The following is a 12,087-nucleotide window of genomic DNA, read 5'->3' as shown; positions in this document are numbered from 1 at the left end:
GGCACTGTCAAACCAGACACAGTTGCCTGTGGGGGCACCTTGCATCTGGGAGATATCCTGAACCATGCGGAATTTCAGCAGGCAGCCGGCCACTCCGGGCCACCGGGCCCTGGACACAAACGATGCCCTTTCCCCTGAGAAATAAAACTCACCAGGCCAGGTTCCTGATGTCAGTTTGCAGGAGGCACTTGGCACTCTCAAACCAGACACAGTTGCCTGTGGGGGCACCTTGCATCTGGGAGATATCCTGAACCATGCGGAATTTCAGCAGGCAGCCGGCCACTCCGGGCCACCGAGCCCTGGACACGAACGATGCCCTTTCCCCTGAGAAACAAAGCTCACCAGGCCAGGTTCCTGATGTCAGTTTGCAGGAGGCACTTGGCACTGTCAAACCAGACACAGGTGCCTCTGGGGGCACCTTGCATCTGGGAGATATCCTGAAGCATGCGGAATTTCAGCAGGCAGCCGGCCACTCCGGGCCACTGAGCCCTGGACACGAACGATGCCCTTTCCCCTGAGAAGCAAAACTCACCAGGCCAGGTTCCTGATGTCAGTTTGCAGGAGGCACTTGGCACTCTCAAACCAGACACAGTTGCCTGTGGGGGCACCTTGCATCTGGGAGATATCCTGAACCATGCGGAATTTCAGCAGGCAGCCGGCCACTCCGGGCCACCGGGCCCTGGACAGGAACGATGGCCTTTCCCCTGAGAAACAAAACTCACCAGGCCAGGTTCCTGATGTCAGTTTGCAGGAGGCACTTGGCACTGTCAAACCAGACACAGTTGCCTGTGGGGGCACCTTGCATCTGGGAGATATCCTGAAGCATGCGGAATTTCAGCAGGCAGCCGGCCACTCCGGGCCACCGGGCCCTGGACACGAACGATGCCCTTTCCCCTGAGAAACAAAACTCACCAGGCCAGGTTCCTGATGTCAGTTTGCAGGAGGCACTTGGCACTCTCAAACCAGACACAGTTGCCTGTGGGGGCACCTTGCATCTGGGAGGTATCCTGAAGCATACGGAATTTCAGCAGGCAGCCGGCCACTCCGGGCCACCGGGCCCTGGACACAAACCATGCCCTTTCCCCTGAGAAAAAAAACTCACCAGGCCAGGTTCCTGATGTCAGTTTGCAGGAGGCACTTGGCACTGTCAAACCAGACACAGTTGCCTGTGGGGGCACCTTGCATCTGGGAGATATCCTGAACCATGTGGAATTTCACCAGGCAGCCGGCCACTCCTGGCCACCGGGCCCTGGACACAAACGATGGCCTTTCCCCTGAGAAACAAAACTCACCAGGCCAGGTTCCTGATGTCAGTTTGCAGGAGGCACTTGGCACTCTCAAACCAGACACAGTTGCCTGTTGGTGCTCCTTGCATCTGGGAGATATCCTGAACCATGCGGAATTTCAGCAGGCAGCCGGCCACTCCGGGCCACCGGGCCCTGGACAGGAACGATGGCCTTTCCCCTGAGAAACAAAACTCACCAGGCCAGGTTCCTGATGTCAGTTTGCAGGAGGCACTTGGCACTGTCAAACCAGACACAGTTGCCTGTGGGGGCACCTTGCATCTGGGAGATATCCTGAACCATGCGGAATTTCAGCAGGCAGCCGGCCACTCCGGGCCACCGGGCCCTGGACACGAACGATGCCCTTTCCCCTGAGAAACAAAACTCACCAGGCCAGGTTCCTGATGTCAGTTTGCAGGAGGCACTTGGCACTGTCAAACCAGACACAGTTGCCTGTGGGGGCACCTTGCATCTGGGAGATATCCTGAAGCACGCGGAATTTCAGCAGGCAGCCGGCCACTCCGGGCCACCGGGCCCTGGACACAAACGATGCCCTTTCCCCTGAGAAACAAAACTCACCAGGCCAGGTTCCTGATGTCAGTTTGCAGGAGGCACTTGGCACTGTCAAACCAGACACAGTTGCCTGTGGGGGCACCTTGCATCTGGGAGATATCCTGAACCATGCGGAATTTCAGCAGGCAGCCGGCCACTCCGGGCCACCGGGCGCTGGACACAAACGATGCCCTTTCCCCTGAGAAATAAAACTCACCAGGCCAGGTTCCTGATGTCAGTTTGCAGGAGGCACTTGGCACTGTCAAACCAGACACAGTTGCCTGTGGGGGCACCTTGCATCTGGGAGATATCCTGAAGCACGCGGAATTTCAGCAGGCAGCCGGCCACTCCGGGCCACCGAGCCCTGGACACGAACGATGCCCTTTCCCCTGAGAAACAAAACTCACCAGGCCAGGTTCCTGATGTCAGTTTGCAGGAGGCACTTGGCACTCTCAAACCAGACACAGTTGCCTGTGGGGGCACCTTGCATCTGGGAGATATCCTGAACCATGCGGAATTTCAGCAGGCAGCCGGCCACTCCGGGCCACCGGGCCCTGGACAGGAACGATGCCCTTTCCCCTGAGAAACAAAACTCACCAGGCCAGGTTCCTGATGTCAGTTTGCAGGAGGCACTTGGCACTCACAAACCAGACACAGTTGCCTGTGGGGGCACCTTGCATCTGGGAGGTATCCTGAAGCATACGGAATTTCAGCAGGCAGCCGGCCACTCCGGGCCACCGGGCCCTGGACACGAACCATGCCCTTTCCCCTGAGAAACAAAACTCACCAGGCCAGGTTCCTGATGTCAGTTTGCAGGAGGCACTTGGCACTCTCAAACCAGACACAGTTGCCTGTGGGGGCACCTTGCATCTGGGAGATATCCTGAAGCATGCGGAATTTCAGCAGGCAGCCGGCCACTCCGGGCCACCGGGCCCTGGACACGAACGATGGCCTTTCCCCTGAGAAACAAAACTCACCAGGCCAGGTTCCTGATGTCAGTTTGCAGGAGGCACTTGGCACTGTCAAACCAGACACAGTTGCCTGTGGGGGCACCTTGCATCTGGGAGATATCCTGAAGCATGCGGAATTTCAGCAGGCAGCCGGCCACTCCGGGCCACCGGGCCCTGGACACGAACGATGCCATTTCCCCTGAGAAACAAAACTCACCAGGCCAGGTTCCTGATGTCAGTTTGCAGGAGGCACTTGGCACTGTCAAACCAGACACAGTTGCCTATGGGGGCACCTTGCATCTGGGAGATATCCTGAAGCACGCGGAATTTCAGCAGGCAGCCGGCCACTCCGGGCCACCGGGCCCTGGACACAAACGATGCCCTTTCCCCTGAGAAATAAAACTCACCAGGCCAGGTTCCTGATGTCAGTTTGCAGGAGGCACTTGGCACTGTCAAACCAGACACAGTTGCCTGTGGGGGCACCTTGCATCTGGGAGATATCCTGAACCATGCGGAATTTCAGCAGGCAGCCGGCCACTCCGGGCCACCGAGCCCTGGACACGAACGATGCCCTTTCCCCTGAGAAACAAAGCTCACCAGGCCAGGTTCCTGATGTCAGTTTGCAGGAGGCACTTGGCACTGTCAAACCAGACACAGTTGCCTCTGGGGGCACCTTGCATCTGGGCGATATCCTGAAGCATGCGGAATTTCAGCAGGCAGCCGGCCACTCCGGGCCACTGAGCCCTGGACACAAACGATGGCCTTTGCCCTGAGAAACAAAACTCACCAGGCCAGGTTCCTGATGTCAGTTTGTAGGAGGCACTTGGCACTCTCAAACCAGACACAGTTGCCTGTGGGGGCACCTTGCATTTGGGAGATATCCTGAAGCATGCGGAATTTCAGCGGGCAGCCGGCCACTCCGGGCCACCGGGCCCTGGACACGAACCATGCCCTTTCCCCTGAGAAACAAAACTCACCAGGCCAGGTTCCTGATGTCAGTTTGCAGGAGGCACTTGGCACTGTCAAACCAGACACAGTTGCCTGTGGGGGCACCTTGCATCTGGGAGATATCCTGAAGCATGCGGAATTTCAGCGGGCAGCCGGCCATTCCGGGCCACCGGGCCCTGGACACGAACGATGCCCTTTCCCCTGAGAAACAAAACTCACCAGGCCAGGTTCCTGATGTCAGTTTGCAGGAGGCACTTGGCACTCTCAAACCAGACACAGTTGCCTGTGGGGGCACCTTGCATCTGGGAGGTATCCTGAAGCATACGGAATTTCAGCAGGCAGCCGGCCACTCCGGGCCACCGGGTCCTGCACAAGAACGATGGCCTTTCCCCTGAGAAACAAAACTCACCAGGCCAGGTTCCTGATGTCAGTTTGCAGGAGGCACTTGGCACTGTCAAACCAGACACAGTTGCCTGTGGGGGCACCTTGCATCTGGGAGATATCCTGAAGCATGCGGAATTTCAGCAGGCAGCCGGCCACTCCGGGCCACCGGGCCCTGGACACGAACGATGCCCTTTCCCCTGAGAAGCAAAACTCACCAGGCCAGGTTCCTGATGTCAGTTTGCAGGAGGCACTTGGCACTGTCAAACCAGACACAGTTGCCTGTGGGGGCACCTTGCATCTGGGAGATATCCTGAAGCATGCGGAATTTCAGCAGGCAGCCGGCCACTCCGGGCCACTGAGCCCTGGACACGAACGATGCCCTTTCCCCTGAGAAGCAAAACTCACCAGGCCAGGTTCCTGATGTCAGTTTGCAGGAGGCACTTGGCACTCTCAAACCAGACACAGTTGCCTGTGGGGGCACCTTGCATCTGGGAGATATCCTGAACCATGCGGAATTTCAGCAGGCAGCCGGCCACTCCGGGCCACCGGGCCCTGGACAGGAACGATGGCCTTTCCCCTGAGAAACAAAACTCACCAGGCCAGGTTCCTGATGTCAGTTTGCAGGAGGCACTTGGCACTGTCAAACCAGACACAGTTGCCTGTGGGGGCACCTTGCATCTGGGAGATATCCTGAAGCATGCGGAATTTCAGCAGGCAGCCGGCCACTCCGGGCCACCGGGCCCTGGACACGAACGATGCCCTTTCCCCTGAGAAACAAAACTCACCAGGCCAGGTTCCTGATGTCAGTTTGCAGGAGGCACTTGGCACTCTCAAACCAGACACAGTTGCCTGTGGGGGCACCTTGCATCTGGGAGGTATCCTGAAGCATACGGAATTTCAGCAGGCAGCCGGCCACTCCGGGCCACCGGGCCCTGGACAGGAACGATGGCCTTTCCCCTGAGAAAAAAAACTCACCAGGCCAGGTTCCTGATGTCAGTTTGCAGGAGGCACTTGGCACTGTCAAACCAGACACAGTTGCCTGTGGGGGCACCTTGCATCTGGGAGATATCCTGAACCATGTGGAATTTCACCAGGCAGCCGGCCACTCCTGGCCACCGGGCCCTGGACACAAACGATGGCCTTTCCCCTGAGAAACAAAACTCACCAGGCCAGGTTCCTGATGTCAGTTTGCAGGAGGCACTTGGCACTCTCAAACCAGACACAGTTGCCTGTTGGTGCTCCTTGCATCTGGGAGATATCCTGAACCATGCGGAATTTCAGCAGGCAGCCGGCCACTCCGGGCCACCGGGCCCTGGACAGGAACGATGGCCTTTCCCCTGAGAAACAAAACTCACCAGGCCAGGTTCCTGATGTCAGTTTGCAGGAGGCACTTGGCACTGTCAAACCAGACACAGTTGCCTGTGGGGGCACCTTGCATCTGGGAGATATCCTGAACCATGCGGAATTTCAGCAGGCAGCCGGCCACTCCGGGCCACCGGGCCCTGGACACGAACGATGCCCTTTCCCCTGAGAAACAAAACTCACCAGGCCAGGTTCCTGATGTCAGTTTGCAGGAGGCACTTGGCACTGTCAAACCAGACACAGTTACCTGTGGGGGCACCTTGCATCTGGGAGATATCCTGAAGCACGCGGAATTTCAGCAGGCAGCCGGCCACTCCGGGCCACCGGGCCCTGGACACAAACGATGCCCTTTCCCCTGAGAAACAAAACTCACCAGGCCAGGTTCCTGATGTCAGTTTGCAGGAGGCACTTGGCACTCTCAAACCAGACACAGTTGCCTGTGGGGGCACCTTGCATCTGGGAGATATCCTGAAGCATGCGGAATTTCAGCGGGCAGCCGGCCATTCCGGGCCACCGGGCCCTGGACACGAACGATGGCCTTTCCCCTGAGAAACAAAACTCACCAGGCCAGGTTCCTGATGTCAGTTTGCAGGAGGCACTTGGCACTCTCAAACCAGACACAGTTGCCTGTGGGGGCACCTTGCATCTGGGAGGTATCCTGAAGCATACGGAATTTCAGCAGGCAGCCGGCCACTCCGGGCCACCGGGTCCTGCACAAGAACGATGGCCTTTCCCCTGAGAAACAAAACTCACCAGGCCAGGTTCCTGATGTCAGTTTGCAGGAGGCACTTGGCACTGTCAAACCAGACACAGTTGCCTGTGGGGGCACCTTGCATCTGGGAGATATCCTGAAGCATGCGGAATTTCAGCAGGCAGCCGGCCACTCCGGGCCACCGGGCCCTGGACACGAACGATGCCCTTTCCCCTGAGAAGCAAAACTCACCAGGCCAGGTTCCTGATGTCAGTTTGCAGGAGGCACTTGGCACTGTCAAACCAGACACAGTTGCCTGTGGGGGCACCTTGCATCTGGGAGATATCCTGAAGCATGCGGAATTTCAGCAGGCAGCCGGCCACTCCGGGCCACTGAGCCCTGGACACGAACGATGCCCTTTCCCCTGAGAAGCAAAACTCACCAGGCCAGGTTCCTGATGTCAGTTTGCAGGAGGCACTTGGCACTCTCAAACCAGACACAGTTGCCTGTGGGGGCACCTTGCATCTGGGAGATATCCTGAAGCATGCGGAATTTCAGCAGGCAGCCGGCCACTCCGGGCCACCGGGCCCTGGACACGAACGATGCCCTTTCCCCTGAGAAACAAAACTCACCAGGCCAGGTTCCTGATGTCAGTTTGCAGGAGGCACTTGGCACTCTCAAACCAGACACAGTTGCCTGTGGGGGCACCTTGCATCTGGGAGGTATCCTGAAGCATACGGAATTTCAGCAGGCAGCCGGCCACTCCGGGCCACCGGGCCCTGGACACGAACCATGCCCTTTCCCCTGAGAAAAAAAACTCACCAGGCCAGGTTCCTGATGTCAGTTTGCAGGAGGCACTTGGCACTGTCAAACCAGACACAGTTGCCTGTGGGGGCACCTTGCATCTGGGAGATATCCTGAACCATGTGGAATTTCACCAGGCAGCCGGCCACTCCTGGCCACCGGGCCCTGGACACAAACGATGGCCTTTCCCCTGAGAAACAAAACTCACCAGGCCAGGTTCCTGATGTCAGTTTGCAGGAGGCACTTGGCACTCTCAAACCAGACACAGTTGCCTGTTGGTGCTCCTTGCATCTGGGAGATATCCTGAACCATGCGGAATTTCAGCAGGCAGCCGGCCACTCCGGGCCACCGGGCCCTGGACACAAACGATGGCCTTTCCCCTGAGAAACAAAACTCACCAGGCCAGGTTCCTGATGTCAGTTTGCAGGAGGCACTTGGCACTGTCAAACCAGACACAGTTGCCTGTGGGGGCACCTTGCATCTGGGAGATATCCTGAACCATGCGGAATTTCAGCAGGCAGCCGGCCACTCCGGGCCACCGGGCCCTGGACACGAACGATGCCCTTTCCCCTGAGAAACAAAACTCACCAGGCCAGGTTCCTGATGTCAGTTTGCAGGAGGCACTTGGCACTGTCAAACCAGACACAGTTGCCTGTGGGGGCACCTTGCATCTGGGAGATATCCTGAAGCACGCGGAATTTCAGCAGGCAGCCGGCCACTCCGGGCCACCGGGCCCTGGACACAAACGATGCCCTTTCCCCTGAGAAACAAAACTCACCAGGCCAGGTTCCTGATGTCAGTTTGCAGGAGGCACTTGGCACTCTCAAACCAGACACAGTTGCCTGTGGGGGCACCTTGCATCTGGGAGATATCCTGAACCATGCGGAATTTCAGCAGGCAGCCGGCCACTCCGGGCCACCGGGCGCTGGACACAAACGATGCCCTTTCCCCTGAGAAATAAAACTCACCAGGCCAGGTTCCTGATGTCAGTTTGCAGGAGGCACTTGGCACTGTCAAACCAGACACAGTTGCCTGTGGGGGCACCTTGCATCTGGGAGATATCCTGAAGCACGCGGAATTTCAGCAGGCAGCCGGCCACTCCGGGCCACCGAGCCCTGGACACGAACGATGCCCTTTCCCCTGAGAAACAAAACTCACCAGGCCAGGTTCCTGATGTCAGTTTGCAGGAGGCACTTGGCACTCTCAAACCAGACACAGTTGCCTGTGGGGGCACCTTGCATCTGGGAGATATCCTGAAGCATGCGGAATTTCAGCAGGCAGCCGGCCACTCCGGGCCACCGGGCCCTGGACAGGAACGATGCCCTTTCCCCTGAGAAACAAAACTCACCAGGCCAGGTTCCTGATGTCAGTTTGCAGGAGGCACTTGGCACTCACAAACCAGACACAGTTGCCTGTGGGGGCACCTTGCATCTGGGAGGTATCCTGAAGCATACGGAATTTCAGCAGGCAGCCGGCCACTCCGGGCCACCGGGCCCTGGACACGAACCATGCCCTTTCCCCTGAGAAACAAAACTCACCAGGCCAGGTTCCTGATGTCAGTTTGCAGGAGGCACTTGGCACTCTCAAACCAGACACAGTTGCCTGTGGGGGCACCTTGCATCTGGGAGATATCCTGAAGCATGCGGAATTTCAGCAGGCAGCCGGCCACTCCGGGCCACCGGGCCCTGGACACGAACGATGGCCTTTCCCCTGAGAAACAAAACTCACCAGGCCAGGTTCCTGATGTCAGTTTGCAGGAGGCACTTGGCACTGTCAAACCAGACACAGTTGCCTGTGGGGGCACCTTGCATCTGGGAGATATCCTGAAGCATGCGGAATTTCAGCAGGCAGCCGGCCACTCCGGGCCACCGGGCCCTGGACACGAACGATGCCATTTCCCCTGAGAAACAAAACTCACCAGGCCAGGTTCCTGATGTCAGTTTGCAGGAGGCACTTGGCACTGTCAAACCAGACACAGTTGCCTATGGGGGCACCTTGCATCTGGGAGATATCCTGAAGCACGCGGAATTTCAGCAGGCAGCCGGCCACTCCGGGCCACCGGGCCCTGGACACAAACGATGCCCTTTCCCCTGAGAAATAAAACTCACCAGGCCAGGTTCCTGATGTCAGTTTGCAGGAGGCACTTGGCACTGTCAAACCAGACACAGTTGCCTGTGGGGGCACCTTGCATCTGGGAGATATCCTGAACCATGCGGAATTTCAGCAGGCAGCCGGCCACTCCGGGCCACCGAGCCCTGGACACGAACGATGCCCTTTCCCCTGAGAAACAAAGCTCACCAGGCCAGGTTCCTGATGTCAGTTTGCAGGAGGCACTTGGCACTCTCAAACCAGACACAGTTGCCTCTGGGGGCACCTTGCATCTGGGCGATATCCTGAAGCATGCGGAATTTCAGCAGGCAGCCGGCCACTCCGGGCCACTGAGCCCTGGACAGGAACGATGGCCTTTGCCCTGAGAAACAAAACTCACCAGGCCAGGTTCCTGATGTCAGTTTGTAGGAGGCACTTGGCACTCTCAAACCAGACACAGTTGCCTGTGGGGGCACCTTGCATTTGGGAGATATCCTGAAGCATGCGGAATTTCAGCGGGCAGCCGGCCACTCCGGGCCACCGGGCCCTGGACACGAACCATGCCCTTTCCCCTGAGAAACAAAACTCACCAGGCCAGGTTCCTGATGTCAGTTTGCAGGAGGCACTTGGCACTGTCAAACCAGACACAGTTGCCTGTGGGGGCACCTTGCATCTGGGAGATATCCTGAAGCATGCGGAATTTCAGCGGGCAGCCGGCCATTCCGGGCCACCGGGCCCTGGACACGAACGATGGCCTTTCCCCTGAGAAACAAAACTCACCAGGCCAGGTTCCTGATGTCAGTTTTCAGGAGGCACTTGGCACTCTCAAACCAGACACAGTTGCCTGTGGGGGCACCTTGCATCTGGGAGGTATCCTGAAGCATACGGAATTTCAGCAGGCAGCCGGCCACTCCGGGCCACCGGGTCCTGCACAAGAACGATGGCCTTTCCCCTGAGAAACAAAACTCACCAGGCCAGGTTCCTGATGTCAGTTTGCAGGAGGCACTTGGCACTGTCAAACCAGACACAGTTGCCTGTGGGGGCACCTTGCATCTGGGAGATATCCTGAAGCATGCGGAATTTCAGCAGGCAGCCGGCCACTCCGGGCCACCGGGCCCTGGACACGAACGATGCCCTTTCCCCTGAGAAGCAAAACTCACCAGGCCAGGTTCCTGATGTCAGTTTGCAGGAGGCACTTGGCACTGTCAAACCAGACACAGTTGCCTGTGGGGGCACCTTGCATCTGGGAGATATCCTGAACCATGCGGAATATCAGCAGGCAGCCGGCCACTCCGGGCCACCGGGCCCTGGACTCAAACTATGGCCTTTCCCCTGAGAAACAAAACTCACCAGGCCAGGTTCCTGATGTCAGTTTGCAGGAGGCACTTGGCACTCTCAAACCAGACACAGTTGCCTATGGGGGCACCTTGCATCTGGGAGATATCCTGAAGCATGCGGAATTTCAGCAGGCAGCCGGCCACTCCGGGCCACCGGGCCCTGGACACGAACGATGCCCTTTCCCCTGAGAAACAAAACTCACCAGGCCAGGTTCCTGATGTCAGTTTGCAGGAGGCACTTGGCACTCTCAAACCAGACACAGTTGCCTGTGGGGGCACCTTGCATCTGGGAGATATCCTGAACCATGCGGAATTTCAGCAGGCAGCCGGCCACTCCGGGCCACCGGGCCCTGGACACAAACGATGCCCTTTCCCCTGAGAAACAAAACTCACCAGGCCAGGTTCCTGATGTCAGTTTGCAGGAGGCACTTGGCACTGTCAAACCAGACACAGTTGCCTGTGGGGGCACCTTGCATCTGGGAGATATCCTGAACCATGCGGAATTTCAGCAGGCAGCCGGCCACTCCGGGCCACCGAGCCCTGGACACGAACGATGCCCTTTCCCCTGAGAAACAAAGCTCACCAGGCCAGGTTCCTGATGTCAGTTTGCAGGAGGCACTTGGCACTGTCAAACCAGACACAGTTGCCTCTGGGGGCACCTTGCATCTGGGAGATATCCTGAAGCATGCGGAATTTCAGCAGGCAGCCGGCCACTCCGGGCCACTGAGCCCTGGACACAAACGATGGCCTTTGCCCTGAGAAACAAAACTCACCAGGCCAGGTTCCTGATGTCAGTTTGCAGGAGGCACTTGGCACTGTCAAACCAGACACAGTTGCCTGTGGGGGCACCTTGCATCTGGGAGATATCCTGAAGCATGCGGAATTTCAGCAGGCAGCCGGCCACTCCGGGCCACTGAGCCCTGGACACGAACGATGCCCTTTCCCCTGAGAAGCAAAACTCACCAGGCCAGGTTCCTGATGTCAGTTTGCAGGAGGCACTTGGCACTCTCAAACCAGACACAGTTGCCTGTGGGGGCACCTTGCATCTGGGAGATATCCTGAACCATGCGGAATTTCAGCAGGCAGCCGGCCACTCCGGGCCACCGGGCCCTGGACAGGAACGATGGCCTTTCCCCTGAGAAACAAAACTCACCAGGCCAGGTTCCTGATGTCAGTTTGCAGGAGGCACTTGGCACTGTCAAACCAGACACAGTTGCCTGTGGGGGCACCTTGCATCTGGGAGATATCCTGAAGCATGCGGAATTTCAGCAGGCAGCCGGCCACTCCGGGCCACCGGGCCCTGGACACGAACGATGCCCTTTCCCCTGAGAAACAAAACTCACCAGGCCAGGTTCCTGATGTCAGTTTGCAGGAGGCACTTGGCACTGTCAAACCAGACACAGTTGCCTGTGGGGGCACCTTGCATCTGGGAGGTATCCTGAAGCATACGGAATTTCAGCAGGCAGCCGGCCACTCCGGGCCACCGGGCCCTGGACACGAACCATGCCCTTTCCCCTGAGAAAAAAAACTCACCAGGCCAGGTTCCTGATGTCAGTTTGCAGGAGGCACTTGGCACTGTCAAACCAGACACAGTTGCCTGTGGGGGCACCTTGCATCTGGGAGATATCCTGAACCATGTGGAATTTCACCAGGCAGCCGGCCACTCCTGGTCACCGGGCCCTGGACAC

The sequence above is a fragment of the Passer domesticus genome, chromosome 26 (genome assembly GCF_036417665.1).
Source record: "Passer domesticus isolate bPasDom1 chromosome 26, bPasDom1.hap1, whole genome shotgun sequence".
Lineage (NCBI taxonomy): Eukaryota > Metazoa > Chordata > Aves > Passeriformes > Passeridae > Passer > Passer domesticus.
This window is presented reverse-complemented; position numbering follows the sequence as displayed.